This window comes from Protopterus annectens, chromosome 6.part0, assembly GCF_019279795.1.
Source record: "Protopterus annectens isolate FY-2018-M chromosome 6.part0, PAN1.0, whole genome shotgun sequence".
NCBI lineage: Eukaryota > Metazoa > Chordata > Ceratodontiformes > Protopteridae > Protopterus > Protopterus annectens.
This window is the reverse complement of record NC_056737.1, coordinates 261,722,023-261,741,259: the sequence shown is the minus strand read 5'-3', so window position 1 is coordinate 261,741,259 and position 19,237 is coordinate 261,722,023. Positions and strand designations below refer to the sequence as shown.

Genomic DNA, 19,237 nt, shown 5'->3' with positions numbered 1-19,237 from the left:
CATCAAGAATTATAAGTCAAAACAGTTGTTCCAGCTGTAAAATCTTGAAGAAGTAAATGGATTGATACTGCAGAAGGGAAACATTATTGTAAAGAAGTGTTCTTTCATTTCAGTAAAGAAAGGTTTGCAAGGAGTTCAAGATACATAAAGTTAGTTGTAAAATTATGTAGGGAGAGAGATTTTCGTATTGTATAGGTTTGTAAAGAGCTCAACAGATAAACTGAATTAAGTTATACAATTATGTAGGAGGGGATGGAAGATATTAGTACTGTATAGGAGGATAGTGGTAATAGGGGTCTATATTAAATAGACGAAAGTTCAAAATGTCGAACGCTCACATGAGCGGAAATGCAGGAACTCGAAATTGCTATTGTGGGGGGCTGCCCCTCCCCCACTAAACATATATTCCAACTCTGAGATCGCACTACAGTGAGGAAAGGGCAAATATTCTGACCTTCTCTGTACTGCGATCCAAAAAAATAAACATCGAGTTTGTGAATTTCCGCTCATGTCAGCATTTGACATTTTTTAAACTTTTGTCGATTTAATATAGACCCGGTAATAGCATACATACTTCTCAACCTGGAAACGTCAAAAATCTGGACAAGGCCCATGAAAAATAGGTACAAATCTGTATGTTGATTAACATAAAATTTGCATACATAATTACATAACCCCACCCACTCCAATGAAATTGTGGGATACCAACTTTCAAATGCAAACTGAAGAATAGACAACCAAAATATGGCACCGGAGTCCCCCTGCAGCCATTCCAGTGTCCCATTATCTGTCTGTGTTGCCCCATTTACCATAAACACTAATGTGTACATACTGCTTTACTTCTACTATGATTATTTGGATTTTATTTTTACATTTTATAGCACAATGAACAAACACTAACAGGTATCTGCTAAACAAAGCTGCTAAACAAAGCAATACTGTCTCACAATGAAAATAGACTTGGCATTAAAACTTCTGCCCTTGAAACTCACATTCATTGAAACAGCATTGTAACCCACACCACATCCAAAGAAAATGGCCAGTGGTAGATAAAGATCATCTTTGGACTGTTTTCAAATCATTGGCCCCCTGCACACAAAACAAGAAACATACATGTGTTCTTTGATACACCTTCCTAACTTTATTAAATTATATTCCTTGTATAAAACAGCACACTTGTTAGACAGAGCGCATTTTAAAATTATTGTTTGAGCATGAAATAAAATGCATGCACCAATAAAGACAAAACTGCCCGATTCAGAACATTTCCATCATAAAAGTCTACGTCCACACCCACACCCACATAATATATATATATATATATATATATATATATATATATATATATATATATATATATATATATATATATATATAAATATAAATAGAATTACAGTAGTGTAAGCCACAGGCATCTTGCATAGCTTCTCGCACTTATTTTCAATTTCATTTTTTTTTTTTTGGAGGGGACAAACATATTGGAAAGTTGCTAGAATAAAATGTTGTGTTACCACAATGCATTTCACTGCCAACTCTTGAACCCAGGATCCTGTGCAGTATAATCAGAGCAACATGCCACTATGCTAAATCAGTTTCCTGAAAGATAGGAAGACTGAAACTTAAATGGCTATCATTTAGTGAATTCAGTTCTCTAGTCGCACCATAGCTCTGATCCTCTTAGCACAAAAAACCTGGACAAAGCCAATAATGGGGGGAATACAGCCCCAAAATAGGGACAAATTTCAAATACTGATCTTATAAAGTTAGAAAATTGCTAGAATAAAAGGTTTTGTGTTACCATTTATTTTCTTAAGAATATGAAGTCTGAAATTCAAATGCCTGTCATTATTTAGTGAATTAAATCCTTTAGTGATTTACCACAAAAAATCCTGAAAATCACAGATTTTATAGGTTCATAGGTAGGTACTAGGCTATCGGCCCTGGGGCCTCTATAAGCCTAGCCAAAAAGGTTACATGGCTTTCTCCACCCAAGAAAATTATTTTCATGTGCCCCTGTCAATCAGTGCCACCGAAGTGATCCCCAGGGTGAATTTTCTATTTCCCATTCAGTCGTCAAGATTTTTCTTAAAGAGGGCCAATGAGGAGCTTTGCTTGACATGAATGGGTAGTTTGTTCCAGAGTATGGGAAGTCTCTGGGACAGGAATCAATCCCTCCAGCATTTTCTGTTTATTGTGGTGACAGGGTTTAGGTCCCTGCAGCTTGGACAGACTGGGATTTTTTAAGTGTAGCATGTCCAACAGCTCTGGGTTTGACATAGCTTTGTATATTAGGCAGAGATCGCCTCTGAGTAGGCGATATGTGATGGAGTAGAGCTGGAATTTTTTGAGACGGTCTGTGTATGGCATCTGTTTGAGGCCGGTAATCCTCTTAGTGAGGTATTTCTCTGGCCTTTCCAATTGTTGTAGGTGTCTTGTGAGATACATGCCAAATGGGGCATTGTACTCTATAATGGGTCTGATGAGTGATGAGTAGAGAGGAACAATGACCTCCTGTTTTCTAGAGGAGAACCCTTTTGTGATGAGGTGTGCCACATAGAAGGATTTCCTGACTACTGTGATGATGTGGATATCAAAGGAGAAAACAAGACAATAAGGAACAGGTGATGGCTAAGGACTTTAGGCTCTTTTTAGTTTGTACCCAAGGTAAGGATTTGAGCCTGAGTACCTCTAGCCACCAGGTGTATTAAATTGGGGCATTTTCACACACACACATGGCAGAATCCATTTGAATATGTTTGCTCTCAGAATAAATAAAAGACGTTTCCTACTCATTCGTTCCACCACTTATGGAAAGCTGTTCCACCTGCCCACTACCTTCTACATGAAAAATAATCTTATATCACTGTGAGTTCTGCCTCCCTGTGGTTTCATACTGTGTCTGTTTCCCCAAGGCTCCATCTTATTTTTCTTATTTTGTATGTTAGATGATTTTAAGTGTGCCTCTCACCAATCAATGTGTAGATATTAATTTCCCGTAGTGCCTCCAGGCAAATCCCAATACTGCGAAAGAGATTCGTCTAAGCCTTTATTCCGTAACCCAGTATCACTTTTTTCTTCTTGCTCGTCTAATTTTCTAATACTTCTGATTTAAGCCTTTATTCTGTAACACATGATCACTTATTTATTTTTTTCTGTCCTTTCTAATTTTCTCTGTAATATTTCTGATTTTTTTTCTGTCTCTTTTAGGGTATAGGCTTTAACTTAATACAACAGAGGTGCTAGAACAGGACAGTGGTCCTACAGCTTAGCTCTGTTTTTGATGGTGTATTTTTTAATTTTATCAACCACAAAATGTATACTGTTTGATCTTGAGCTGATTACTTAAAGAAATATATATTGATGGCCCACCTGGTGTGCACATATCTTGTTACTGCACTCAAGGATCAGATTCTAGTTAACCAGAAGTCACTTCTTCCTAACTGCACACATACTGATTGTTTCTGTTCTATGTCTTCTTCTATTGTGCTACAGTTTTTTTGGTTTTACAATCTACTTAGGAGGCTTTTGCATATATGCAAAATCCATTCTGCAAAGTCATCTAGTTTCTGTTTTTATATCGTACTGTCTTGATCTTACACAGATTTCGTAGACCACTGAAGTCTGTTGATTTCTTGCTGTTGACTTCCTTGTAATACACAAAAGTTTCTATTGTGCCCCGTACCCCATCTTTCTCCAAAGGTACATCTGTTAAGTATCATTAAATTATTGTTGTGTAGGTGTTTTCACTGGTCTTCTTTAATCTGCCTCTGTCCTTTTTCACTGTGGAAATGGGGTCTCTAGTATCCCTCCACAAGGACCCTCATCCACCATTTCAACAGAAGGGATAACGTTTCATGTTTTCCTCTGATAATGCTACTTCAGTATCTGCACACTCTCCTTGCTACTTTCATTCTGGTCCTCTGACATGACCAGATGGATATATTTTAGCTTACGCTGTTGCTTTTATTTGTAATTACTTTCCCATGCTATGGATTTTTGGTTTCCATACACATTTTTTATTGAATCTGTGCTACTTTAATCTATCTTTCCCCTTAGTATATAAAGGTCTTTCTCGTCCTATTTTAGACTTCATGTGCATTAGTCATATCTCACTGTAGTCTCCCAGAACTGTCATTTACACTATTCTTCTACAGACTGCCACCCACACTCTGCATGCTTTCTCTCCTACAAAATGTCCATTTCCCAGGTAAATACCACTACCTCTATTTTACAAAATGTCTTTTTTCTTTTTTTGTCCTTAAATGTAGTTGCCTAATATGCAACTAATATGTGGAGCTTTTCTTACCGGGCCTCAGCCGAAAATGGGATAAACCCCAGCCGGAGCTTCTCGGTATACAAAGATAAAAACTAATGTCCTTCGGCTTTTCCCGGTTAGGGGTCGCCACAGTGAAACTCTGGTCTGCTAATGATTGGCAATGGATTTTTACAGTGCCGAGTTGCCAGCCCGACACCCAACCTTCAAAGAAGGGACACCCATTCACGCACGCACCTACCTGCATATCTTTAAATGTCACTTGACCACGGGGAGGACATGCAGACTCCACACAGAAGGCACTCCAGCTGAGAATCGAATAGGAGAATGCATATATTGCATATATGCAAAATCCATTCTGCAAAGTCATCTAGTTTCTGTTTTTATATCGTACTGTCTTGATCTTACACAGATTCCGTAGACCACTGAAGTCTGTTGATTTCTTGCTGTTGACTTCCTTGTAATACACAAAAGTTTCTGTTGTGCCCCGTACCCCATCTTTCTCCAAAGGTACATCTGTTAAGTATCATTAAATTATTGTTGTGTAGGTGTTTTCACTGGTCTTCTTTAATCTGCCTCTGTCCTTTTTCACTGTGGAAATGGGGTCTCTAGTATCCCTCCACAAGGACCCTCATCCACCATTTCAACAGAAGGGATAACGTTTCATGTTTTCCTCTGATAATGCTACTTCAGTATCTGCACACTCTCCTTGCTACTTTCATTCTGGTCCTCTGACATGACCAGATGGATATATTTTAGCTTACGCTGTTGCTTTTATTTGTAATTGCTTTCCCATGCTATGGATTTTTGGTTTCCATACACATTTTTTATTGAACCTGTGCTACCTTAATCTATCTTTCCCCTTAGTATATAAAGGTCTTTCTCGTCCTATTTTAGACTTCATGTGCATTAGTCATATCTCACTGTAGTCTCCCAGAACTGTCATTTACACTATTCTTCTACAGACTGCCACCCACACTCTGCATGCTTTCTCGCCAACAAAATGTCCATTTCCCAGGTAAATACCACTACCTCTATTTTACAAAATGTCTTTTTTTTTTTTTTTGTCCTTAAATGTAGTTGCCTAATATGCAACTAATATGTGGAGCTTTTCTTACCGGGCCTCAGCCAAAAATGGGATAAACCCCAGCCGGAGCTTCTCGGTATACAAAGATAAAAACTAATGTCCTTCGTTTTTTCCCGGTTACGGGTCGCCACAGTGAAACTCTGGTTTGCTAATGATTGGCAATGGATTTTTACAGTACCGAGTTGCCAGCCCGACGCCCAACCTTCAAAAAAGGCACACCCATTCACGCATGCACCTACCTTCATGTCTTTAAATGTCACTTGACCACGGGGAGGACATGCAGACTCCACACAGAAGGCACTTCAACTGAGAATCGAATAGGAGAACCTCTTGCTGTGAGGTGACAACGCTAACCGCTGCACCACCGCGGCTTCCCGGTATGCAAAGACAAATAAATAAAAATAAATATATTTTTGTATTACTATGTTTAATGCATTAAAAAGTCAAAAGGCATTCCTATCTGCAAGTCTTAAGTCCATCTATATGAGCCATAGTGACCTAAACCGATGTAGACCTTTATGTAGCATACTGAAAAATGAAAGTTCTTTAGAATGTATAATCAGACCTGTTATTCTAAATCAGATTTATTCAGGTGATACTTGGAAGCTATCCATAGCTCTCAACCAATCAGGGACAAATTTCAACAGAATCAGGGACAAAGCCAGAAAAAATCGGGCAATCAGGGACACTTTTAAAATATTAATGTTATTAAAATACACTTCCAAGGTTAATCCAAATCAGCTGAATAAAGTACGGAACACCAATCTTTAGCGCTTTCATTCACTTTATTTAACGTGAACTTCATCAGAAACAACTCACCCAGACACTAAAGCACTTTATATAATAAAATAATGATCACATGTTCAATAATATCAGTAATCAATTAATTCCATTAAGATGTAAGTTTATATACATATAAATATATATTCTCTTTTATATAAATATGTGTAAATACAAAATTAATAATAATAATGTCCTAACAAATTATATATTAAATAAGAAAAATATTGTAAAAATGTTACTAATAAAATTAATTTCATTTGTAAAAAACATTTTATATTAACCAATTCATTTAATCCAGGAGCTTGATCTGCACCTAGATATACCTGCCATATAGATTCTCTGCATTCCAAACTAAGTTTATTGTCTCCAGTAAACATACCATAAGACACACTGTCCAAAACAGAAAATATAATTTTTTAAAAATTATTACACTTAGTGGAGTGCTTGCCCAGTGCATTTGTCATGTCTTTTTTCTTTATTGCTAAAATATACTCACTAATTCTTTTTTTGAGACATCTTGTAGTCATCCCTACATAATAGCTTGGACATGACAAGCACTGGGTACTACCATTTCACTATGACAAGTGTAATACTTTTTAGACCAATGTGTAATGTTTAAATGGGAAAAATAAACTGAGGAGGAATTACTAATATATCTACACTGTTTACAGTGATGGCACGCATAGGTGCCCCTAGTGTTAATGGTAATTTCACTAGTTGTATCACATGAATTAGCTCTTTTCTCTAATAAACGTTTAAAATTTACAACTTTCTTAAAAGTAAAATTAGGTCTTGTACCTATAACTTTGACTAATTCCTGATTGCCTAATACTATCTTCCAATTGTCAACTATAATGCTTTTAATAAGCCACATTTCATTAGAAATAGGCAAAACAAAAGCATTTAAAAATTCTTTATCCATAACTGACATATTACTTGTGGAAGATGGCAAACTGATAGAATAGGACTAACTTTATTATTTCTTAACACCACAACTTATTTTTCAATATATTCTAGCCATGATATTTGGTAACCTCTAGCCAGAAACAATGTTCTCAGAGTTTTCATTTCATTACAGAAAATAGTGTCTTGTGATGTCAATCTACTCAATCTAATATATTGTCCCTTAATGACTCCTGTTTTCATATGCAGTGGGTGTAAACTTTCTTTATGCAAGTACTGATTTGCAAATGTTGATTTCCTATATATTTTACTAAAAAATTGTAGACCTTTATGTAACATACTGAAAAATGAAAGTTCTTTAGAATGTATAATCAGACCTGTTATTCTAAATCAGATTTATTCAGGTGATACTTGGAAGCTACCCATAGCTGTCAACCAATCAGAGACAAATTTCAACAGAATCAGGGAGAAAGCCAGAAAAAAATCAGGGGCAATCAGGGACACTTTTAAAATATTAATGCTATTAACTTGAGACATTCACAGTATCACAGCATATGAATTAATGTACATTTTCTGAATTAAAAGAAGTCTACAACTCTTAGTTATTGTCATTATTCATTAAGTACAGTTCATCAACTTTCCTCCAAAAGTCACCAGTTTTAGGAGGGATTAAGAGGGACAGAGCTAAAATTTGAGTCAAAATCAGGGACACCTCTGAAAATCAGAGAAAATTTAGAGGCAAATCCTCTATAAAAGTATTACCAGGAAATACATGAGTTTGATGAATGGCAAAACAACAGTTATGAATTAAACTTGATGTGTTGCTTGTGTTATGTCATGAGGTGGCAGTTATTTGGGTGTATGCTTTGGAGGCCTCTGCTGTTTTGGTAGATTTTTGATCAGTGCCTCCGAGTATGTCTTTGTGTGTTTATGTGTTTGATTTGTAGTTGTGATAGTTCTATGTGAGGCTGGGTTTCTGGTGTGTGTGGTTACCTTCTCCTCCTGTCTGGTTTTGCCAGTCCTGAGTTGAGAGGGCTCAGCCTCCAGTTTGGCTATATAGTTGCATCTCTCGCATGTATTTGTGTTTTGTGGGAGGAGGAGAGGGTTGTCTGTGTACATGAGGCAATTGTAACATTGCCTCAATATTCCTAGTCTATGGCAAACTAATGGTTATAGTATTCTTCAACCTAAGGGGTGGTGAAAGCCACACAACTCTGGCTAGGCTTATAAATGCCCTAGGGCAGATAGCCTAGTATGAACCTATGAACCTATTATAGTCACGTATCTTTTCTGGATGCAACTAGTGGTAATGATGCTCAGAAATCTTTTGAAGTAGAGACACATGATTTAGTACTGTTTAATAAGTATAAGTGGAAGGTAGCCAGAACATTTATGGAGCTGTAATGTTTGTGATAGTAGGGACATAAAAATAGAATTAGCCAGTCAATCAATTAGGGAATCAGTAAATAAATGGACAAACATACAGCACCTGTAATAGAGAGGAATTAAAGTTATGGTTTTATTTCTGTGCTGTATGGAATGGTCCACTAAAACACAAACCTCAGAGAGGCATTACCAGAAGCTGACATATGAGCAGAAAAGCAAAAATAATGCAAATCAAGTAATATTAAGTTTAAAATATTCAAAAATCATATATCTAATGGTAGGGTTCAATGGATGTTAACATACTTTCTGTGAATTAATACTTTATAGGCATACTTACCTGAGCAATCATGTATTAAGTTTTTAAAGAGGTCCACTTGTTTCTTATCTAACTGTTAATGATGTATCCTGCATACTACACCAGATAGTATGACTTTTTATAATCAATAGGAGGCATTTACAACACGTGTTACCATCATTTCACATGATACATAATTTATCATCAACACCAGTAGTTACCCCATTGTTCTATTACCTCAGAAATGCTATATATTTTTTAAGTGAGTTACATGCTTGAAGACCACATGAGTACTCTGATTGCAGGCTTGGTGATATTGGGCAAGGCGTTATTAGCAAAATGTTATGCTGGAAGCTTCAGTTTTATCCTTTTTTTTTTTTTGGCTCATATACCAGTTTTAGGTACTGCCATCTGATTTTGAAAGGTAAAGCATTTTAGACTATAAACATACCAGAAAAGTTTACCATACTTGTTTTAATAACTTGCTGAATAATGAATGCTATATATACAGTGCAGTGTATAGTTACAATGGCCTTTTAGGAGGTAAGAGTTGATGGCATTGAATGAATTACTGTTGTCCCAAACTTGTGCATTAACAAATAAAGAATATTTTATATAGCTATTTAATAACGAGTCCAAAAGGTCATATTAATACCTTTAAGGTTTTTTTTGGTATAATTAAGTTAGGACCACGTGGAGCAAAAAGGAGAAAGTTATAGGAGTAAAGGAAGGAATCTGCTAACGTTAGGCCCATCTCCCTTATTTTCTTCTCTTTTTTCAGCTACAATATATCTGTCCAGGAAAAGTATGTCATTTTTGCTTGAGGTCACTGGCAGCATTAACACTACCATTCATATGCTGAGTGCGACACTTCCTACTGCAGCCTGAACAGAGCACAGCTGTTCATAACAGGCTGGCTTCCTGTAGCTTGCTCCCTGGTATGAACTATTGCTTTGTTCGGGTGCGTGAAGATGCTCTTTCTCCATTTCCCTGAGATATCCAAATTCCAGCCTTAACTCTTTTTCCACCTCCCAAATCTTGCTTGCTGTCCTATCTCATAAACTCAACATTAATTAAAAACCTTCATTATTAATTATTGCACCTCTTAAAGATGTTGAAATCCTAGACCCAATTATCTTACAGTTGAACATTCATCAGCAGTTTGATCTATTTATCACATAATGCTATTTGTCCTCTATACCTGCCTAATTATCTTCATGCATGTCTGCAGCTGAGTGACATAACATTATTTAACTGTTATTAAATGTCTCCTTCCATCAAGAAGCTAAAATAGACTATCCACACTGATGGAATCATCCGTTGGAGCAACAAATGCTTCATTTTACTATATGGCTCATAATTTAGTAATTCATTTAGATATAATGAAGATGATATTCACACTTTACAAGCTTGCTTTATTCTTTAGGGCTTCCACTGCTTTGGACTAGCAAAAAGCAGTGAGTTTGGTATGCCTATTTTTACTAAGAGTTAATTTTAAATATTTTTTGTGAATTAACTAATTGAATAACTACATAGGATCTAATTGTGGTTACACTGTACACCATATTTATTTATGTTTTCTTACTTGGCTGATTTCAGTGAAGTAATACCAATTTACTGTGAAGGCCCAGGGCAGGGAGAAAACTCCACTGTACCAGTTACCACTAGAGTGTTCATTACACAAGGTGTACAGTTCTGTTTGCATGGATGTATAACTATATCAAACAGTTTATAAAACACACGGGAAAAAAATCTTAAGACAATTATGCATTTGTTTAAATTCAAATGATTACATACATGTGACTCACTATGGCAGCATTATTAACGTTATTGTAATTGCAGTTATTAATGAAATATCACTAAAATGGAAATGCTGAGGGTTTTTAGAATAAATATATACTTGAGGATAAAGAATTGTGCATTATCATGTAGAGGTTATTAGAAATTTTATATAAGTTTGGGAAAAACAATATTACTGTGCAGTGAAATATAAGCCAACAGGTAGCACTGGCAAAAACTAGAAAACAGCACTAAAGGAAGCAAGTTAAGAGTGAGAAAATAGATATAACGAGGAATGTGAGGAGAGTAAAGAAGGTATGGATGGCAAAAAATTAGGCTGAGAGGAGAAATGGAGGGAAAAAAAAGATGAGCAAAGAAAATGGAGCTGGTGATATACAAGAAACAGTTGAATGGATGCTAATGATAAAATGGATGAAATGGCTGTATTGCGGCTGACAGTTTGCCATGTGTGAGAACAGTGTACTGATCTGGCAATACATTGTCATTAGGTAATGTCTCACTGATAAGTATGGTATTCCTTAATGACTTCAGTTAATCCTTTCTGAATACATTAATATTTTGTTGTGTTCTGAGCCCAGTAGTAAGCTATTACATAGTTTTGAAACATAGCAAACAATTTGTTGTGAATTTGTGTAAGTTAAGTTGATTGGTAGATGATGATCAAAGTTCTAAGTGCCAGATTGCACCAGTTGTAGAACCTTGTTATTGTAGAAGACTGGTTGTTTGACATTGATTATATTCCTGAAAGAACATGGGGAAGTTTATCCTGTATAATTCCAACCATTTGAGACATCATAGGCTGGTGTAGTCATGGCTCTGTATGGTGTGCTTAAACTGAGAATTTGTGCTATTATACACTGTCTGAAGCTTATTCTATGCATAATATGGTATTTCTTTTAAAATGTTTAAGCGAAAAAAGAGTTTTGGATAAGTTTTGAAGTTGCATGTCTCAGCTTGTTAGTGTCAGTGTGATATTTATTGAGGATTTAAAAAAGGCCATGTATTTGATTTTCTTTTAGTACCGAGGAAGTGCAGTGTTTGTAAAAGCTGAATTATTAACTTAGGAAGCTATCCAGTTACTTGTTATGTACTACTGAATTGTGTACCTTCCATAGCAGTAATATAGAAATGGTGGGTATTGTCTAAGGTGAGCTTCTGAAAAGAGAACCGGCCGGATTCAGGAAGGCTTGCACGTAGTCTAAGAGTAGAGTAAGACTCCATGCAGCCAACATGTCTGCCGAGCGATCCAGGAACAGCAGGTAGGGGCGTGCAACAGAGCTCCTTAAACAAGTCTTACACGGACAGGACTTGGATATGCAAATTACCTCAATTGCAGGCGAAAGCTATGCAAATGAGGTAAATTTGCGATCTAGGAAACCCGAACCTGTCCGAGTAAGAGTAGTGTTGTTTGCAGAAATGTACTTCGTTGACAACTGAGTACGGTTCTGGAAATAGCAAAACGGAGTCGTGACAGCTCCAAAAAGAGGATGCATCCAGTTGAGGAAGCATGCCAATGGCCAAAAATATGGCCATTGGCAATGTTTACTGATGCAAAATAAAAATAAAATAATTTTTTTTTATCCCGATCTCCGGTGTTTAAGCATAGCGCAGAGCCGCACAAACGCGCTGTACTCTAAAAATCAGAAAACCAATAATTAAAATCCACAAATGTGGAATTTATTGTAATTCTTAATTTACAATGCAAGGGAATGGCAGGCTGAAGACAACATGGTTACCGAGTAGAGGTTGCTAAGGGGGGAAGCTCAGTCTAAGAGATGTAACCAAGCATTAGTATGCAATCCTATGCAAATGAGGGTTAGGATAGTGAATCCCAAGTTTACATAGCAAATCAGTACAGTCAGTGGAGTGTAGGAGTAGGATAAGGGGAGTAACAGAGTAGAAGATAGGTGACATCACGAGGGGGGTATGTATGAAAGAAGGGAAGCTCATTGGAGCAGAGTGGCATGTGTCTGCTGTCAGTTACACATCACTGGAAGAGGTGTGTCAACAGGTAGCCTAGCTAAAGGCAAGAAATTGAAGGTGTATGCCGTGGATAACACTAATGTTTCTTGTTGAATTGCCTGCAACGTGTATGCGTACAGGTGCGCGCCTGTATATCCGAGTAAGACTGCTGCGTGCATGTATGCCTGTGTGTGCGCGTTTAAGCCGGAGTAAGCATGTCTAAGGCTGTTTAAAGTTGTGTAAGTGCGTTTGCGCCAGTGTGCATGCGTTTTAGCAAGAATAAGCAAGTTTTAGTCCGTGTAAACATGTGTGCTCGCATGTGAGCTGGTGTGCATGTGTTTGCGCTTGTGTGCACGGTGCTGCCCCCCTGAGGAAACAGAAAGGAAAAAGGAAGCACAACAAATAGTAGGAAGTTAACCAGGGAGTACTAGCAGAGCTAGCAGGGGAAAACAATCAGAATCAGGCAGTTACACAGGCAGTACACTAGCCCAGCCCAGCCCAGCCCAGCACTTAAAACTCTGCAAACAACATTCCACTATGTTTCTCTCAAGAGACACTGCAACACTGCAGTAAGCTAATAGAAGTGACAACTGAAAAAGCTTTACTGAGGCAAAGAAATGTTAGGGGCTGCCATTGTTGTTATAAGGCGACATATGCAACATGCTGAGGGTGGTGACAATGCGAATGCTGCTGGACAACCCACAGTGAGGAGACGGAGAAGAGTGTACAGGCCCAGGGTAACCTATCAGGGGCTACATGAGCTGGAGATAGTGGAGCGCTATAGAGTGGACAGAGACCTCTTGCAGCAAATTGTTGAGCTGTGCAGACCACACCTCACACACAGAACCAACAGAGGGGAACCCATCCCAGTGTAAACCAAGGTATGTGTTGGCCTAAGAATATTAGCAACAGGTACCTTCCAGAGACCAACTGGTGATATGATGGGGATATCACAGGCATTAGCATCCAGGGTACTGCACCAGTTCCTGGATGCCATGTCAGCACATGTTGGTGATCATGTATATTTCCCCAATTCCCGTGAGGTATTGGCCAGCAATATGCATCTCTTCCAGCAAATAGCGGAATACCCTGAGGTAGTGGGTGCAATAGACTGCACGCACATACGCATCAAAGCACCAGCTGGTGAGCGGGGTAGGGTCTACTTCAACTGCAAGGGCTTCCCCTCAATCAACTGCCAGGTCGTGTGTGACGCCCAGGGCATAATACTGAATGTGTGTGCTGGCTGCCCTGGAAGCTACCATGATTCCCATATCTGGCATCTGACACAGCTGTACCAGACATTTGCCAATGGGGACATCCCTCATGGTCACCTAGTGGGGGATGCTGGCTATGCACTGGAGCCGTGGCTGATGACACCCATCAGAAATGCACATACACCTGAACAGGAACGCCATAATGAGGCACACACACAAACACAAAATGTAATCAAGCGTGTGTTTGGCCTGCTCAAGTCACGGTTCCGGTGCCTGGACACATCTGGTGGAACCTTGCAGTACTCACCAACTACATGTACCCAAATATTCATGGTATGTGCTATGCTACATAATATGATCCTGTGAAAACAGCTGCAGCACAAGCAGCATAGGCCTGGGCCAAACAGCCCCCCACCATTGCCAAGGCCATCACAGGCAGAGCGTGACTCGAAGGAGAAACAACCTGAGCCTGCCCCAGTAGGCAGAAGGAGGTGTGCCCAGTATGCTTTGGCCTTGGCAAAGAGGCAATGCATAGCACATACACTGGCTCAGTAGGAACCCTGGAAATTATACCTCTCTCTCTGACTCGCACATATAGTAAAAAGGATGCCTAACTTGACACTACCTGTTTCCAAACATGTATAGGGAGTGCAGTATGTGCATCCGACATAGGCAGCCCTGCAGCACCACCTGAGGCATGATTGCCATGTGTTAAGCAATATAAAGCAGTGCTAAACAGCTTTCACCACCATTTAGTATATGTAAAGCAATTGCACACACTAACACTAGCACAACTGTGGTCAATGTTGAGCAATATTGGGCAATGTTCAGCAATGTTGGTTAACGTTGAACAATGTTGGACAAGCTTGGTCTACGTTGGGCATAGCTGAACAAAAGCCAACATGCTCATATTTGCTCTACTGGCCCTTAAGTAGTCTGGTCTGCTCAGAATGAAAATATAAAGCAGTGACAGGCATTGAATCCAGGATACTGTGCATTACAGTCATAGTACTGAACCACTAAACCATGACAGTATTTCGCTGCTCAGCCTGTATGAAGAAATGTTGCTAAGTCTATGCAAAGTATCTCATGGAAACCCTGCAGGCACAGCATAATCCCTGTCGAGTTATGACACAAAGGTGAGCCCTGCAGTAAGAATAGAACCTGAATTTCAACACACATATAGTATAAATGTTAATATTGGTCATGTTCACACACATCAACAAATGTAGTGGACTTCAGACAGCAACATACTGAAAGGTCACACTGGGCATGCTCACACACGAATAAATGAGACAAATGTCAGGCAACAAAACACTGAAAGGACAGACTGGGCATGCTCACACACTTAGGCCATGTCTGAGTACAGCAGTGGGCCACACATATCCGGCAGTTGCATGTGTTAACCCTGGAACCTCTCACTATTCACCAATCTGCCTTGTTCACACAGTTATATGACAACAGACACATATATAATATATTGGAACCCTGTCATAATAAAATATGATCTGCAGATACTTAGGTTGTTCGTAGAAAGTGGGAAAGCAAAGAAGATAAAAAACTTGCAATCAGTATCATCAATAAACAATGTGCATCCCGAACATTGCCATAGGTGCATAGGTTGATACTAGGCTATCTGCCCTAAGGCATTTATAAGCCTAGCCAGAGTGTGTTTGGCTTTTGCAGCCCTGTTAGATTAATAGACTGGATTAATAGTAGGTCACACAAGATAGGCCTTTTACGTTTAGTTTATTGTGCCTCTGTCTAGCAGGAACCCAGAAGAGATCCCAGGGGTAAACATACGATCACCCATCCACTCGTCAAGATGTCTCCTGTAGGGGGTCAGTGGGGGGCTCTGCTTATGTGGGACTGGGATCCTATTCCAGAGTGAGGGGAGCCTCTGGGATATGAATGTGTCCCTCCAGCATGTCCTATTAATATCTGTGCTGAGGTGTAAGTCCCTGGAGCGTGTAGCTCTAAGGGATCCGGATATCCTGAGGTGGAGCATGTCCATTAATTCTGTGTTGGACATGGCTGTAAACAACAGGCACAGATTGCATCCGAGTAGGCAGTAAGGGACTGAGTAGAGCTGGAGGTACTTTAGCCGAACTGCACAGGGCATCTGTGTGAGTCCCCAGATCCACTTGGTGAGGTACTTTTGTGGCCATTACAGTTGCTGCAGGTGTCAGGTAAGGTACATCCCAAATGGGGCATTGTATCCAATCATGGGCCTGATGAGTATAGGGGCACAATGACTTTACTTGATCTAGATGTGAAACCTTTTGGGATAAGGTGGGCTATATAGAAGGACTCTAACCACTTTGGCAATGTGATTGTCAAAGGCAAGATTACTAACTACTCGTGTCCCCAAATCCCTAACAACTTCTACCATAATTAATGTATTAACACCTATGTGGTAACGTGTGGTCACTTTGTTATTCCCAAAGGGGATGACTATGCATTTAATGGCATTTAGCTGTAGGCCATGGCTCTGGCACCTATTATCCATCTCTGTGAGACCCTTTTGGAGGATGCTTGTGCCAGCTGGAGAGTCAAATATGGCACCCAGCTTGCAGTCATCTGCGAACATGGTCAGCCATATTCCTCCTGTGTTAGCCTGTATGTCAGAGAAATATATACTGAACAAGAGAGGTCCCAGGACTGAGCCTTGTGGGACGCCACGTGTAACTGGTGTAGAGTCAGACATGGCACCAGCAATACTTATCATGTGGGTGCTATCCCTGATCCAGTTAGCAATCCATCTTGTGACATATGTGTCGATATCTAAGCTGGTGAGCTTATGTATGATGCCCGAGTGGGGTATTGTTTTGAAGGTTTTTGCAAGGTCCAGGTAGGCTATGTGGACTACCTTCCCTACGTCTATGGACCTGGTAACTGTTTAAAGAAGTCAACCATGTTCAAGAGGCAAGATCTGCCCACAACAAAGCCGAATTGTGTAGGATCCAGTGTCTGTAGTTTCCCAATGTCTGTGTGTATGAGTTCCATGATGATAAGCTCCATAGCTTTGCAGAACAGGCTAGATAGGCTTATAGGGTGATAGTGTCCGGGGTCTGTTGTGGCACCACCTTTGTGAAGTGGGACCACTGTTGCTGTACACCATTCCTTAGGTACATATCCTGTAGTAAGTGTGATATTGAACAGTGACTTCATGTGAGGGTTACGTTTGTCATGAAGCTTGTGTAAGATGCAGGCTGGGACACCGTCCGGTCCCATTGATGCTGTGTTGTCTGCTTTGGAGAGGGCAGCACTCACCTGATCATCTGTGATGTCAGGGAGGCTACACTCTGTTGGGATGGACATTTGCTCATTAGGGGGGATGGGGGGTGACATTTGTACTGAACCTGTTTGCCAGGATGTTGGCAATGTCTGTGGGTTCAGTGTATGTATTGTCATTTTGCAGTAACTCACAGCATATCTGGGAGTTGGCACCCAGGTTCATGACATAACTAAAGAAGGCCTTGTGATTGTCCTTAGTGTCTGGTGCAATTTAGCTTTCGAAGCGGGTCTTAGATAAATTCATGAGTGAACGTAGCTTCTTGCTAGTACTGATCAGAGATGCCTTCCCTTTTTGGGATTGTGCTCTATCATGTAGTAGCCCCCTCCTTTTGTTGTATAGCTTATTTATGGCCGGGGTCCACCAGACAGGTCCCCTGCCTTTGGAGGAGTGAGTCTTGTTTTTATTTGGGATAGCATGATCCATGCATTTCAGTAGGTATTAATAGAATGTGTTTGTATAGGATTCAGTGGTCTGAGCCGTATTCACCTCTGTCCCAGGGTCTTTGAAGGATACCACCTCGGTTTTGAGAAGGGTGATATTTGCTTTTGGTAAGTTCTTCACCGAGAGAACCTAGGATGGGGGTGGGGACGGGATATGGATGTCCAGTGAGATAAATGTATGGTCTGACCTTACCAATGAGGGGAATACCTCTGGTGTGGAACATGGAGTCCCCATGTTGGTGATGATCAGGTATAATATGTTCTCCCCTCTTGTGGGTGTGGTGACCAGTTGTGACATAGCATTTGGGTTTAGAAATCCTAGCAACCATTGGGCGAGGGTGTTGGGCTTGAGTAGTACTCCCAGTCAATGTTTTGGTAGTTGAAGTCACCCCATATAATGGTGTCTGTAGAGACCGTCATATTCTCCAGTGTTCCCAGGAAAGCTGAGTGGGATTCCTGAGTTTGGGAGGGTGGTCTGTAGCAGGCTACAAACTGAAAGGCAGTTTTGCCCACTGTTAGTTGCACATGTATGGTCTCTGATGCTTCCTGCAGTGCTACTAACCTGGAGGTGTGTGTATCTGTGATGTATATAGATACTCCCCAAAAATTTGTTGGTCAGTCCGAGTCTTGTGGCTGAAAAGCATTAAGTATAACCTGGTAGTGCTGGGGTGCTTTTGGGAGCCTGAACCAGGTGTCTGTTACTGCACAGATATCAACATTCTCCATACTGAGGAGAGTCTTGAGTGCGTGCATTCTGAGGTCTAGACATCTGGTGTTGAGCAGCATTACCTGTAGTGTCTTTTACCTTGTATTGTCTATGGAGGTGGGTTTGTCTTTTGAGCCTTGCCCATAAAAGGCACTGTGGGGGTAGCAACAGCCTTAGCCAGTATTCGAAAGTCCAGGGGTGACAGGTGCAAGCTGTCCAAAGTGAAGCTACGTGGCATGTCGAGCATGTCATCCCAGGCTGACAGACACTGGATCCCCTTTGAATGACACCAATATGTTAGCCAACTGTTACAATTGATCAGCTTGTCTGTATACTGTGCCATCATTCTTGGTGAGGGTAAGATGCTACACAAGGTCAGGGTCATACTGGCATGGGTTACATGATCAGAGAGCTCCTCTATGTCTCTTGTCATGTAGTCCAGGGAGGAACGTCTGAGGTCATTCACACCAGCATGGACAATGATGGAGCCATATTTGTACTTGCTTTGAAGTGACCTGAGTGCATGTGTAATGTGGCGGAACCTGCCACCCGACAGACAGCTCAAAGTGTCCTTCTCCTTGTTCAGTCTGGTGAGTGTGACATCAGTGTGTCTGACAATAGAGTCACCTATTACAAGTGTAGTAGGTGTGTTGTTTAGCCCTAAGGGCAGTGACTGTGTGGCACACTGACTTTGTGAACCTTGTGATATGTGGGTATTGTTGTGGGGTAGCAGTTGTTTGGGTGTCTGCTGCTTAGGCAGATATTATTTAGAGCCTCCAAGTATGTATTTGTGTGGTAATGTATTTTGTTTGCTGTCACTATAGGTCTATGTGAGACTGGATTTGTGGTGTGTGTGGTTACCTTCACCACCTGATAGACTGTGCCGGTCATGGGTCGAGAGAGCTCAGCCTCTTGTTTGTCTATATAGTTGCATCTCTCACATATATCTGAGTTTGTTGGGGGGAGGTGAGGGTTGTCTGTATACATAAGGCAGTTGTAACATTGCCTCAAAAGTCCCATATTCACCAGCTGGACTGGAGAGTACACACGAAACCAACCTTTGGACATGCCAGGATATTATGATGACATA

At 40.1% G+C, this 19,237-nt stretch overlaps 1 protein-coding gene across 1 annotated transcript in view; it reads left to right on the top strand.

Annotated features, from left to right (window-relative positions):
- LOC122804249 (acyl-coenzyme A thioesterase 1-like) overlaps positions 1 to 19,237 on the top strand; it is a 279,559-nt gene that overhangs the window by 195,444 nt on the left and 64,878 nt on the right. The gene's annotated exons all lie outside the window — the stretch shown is intronic.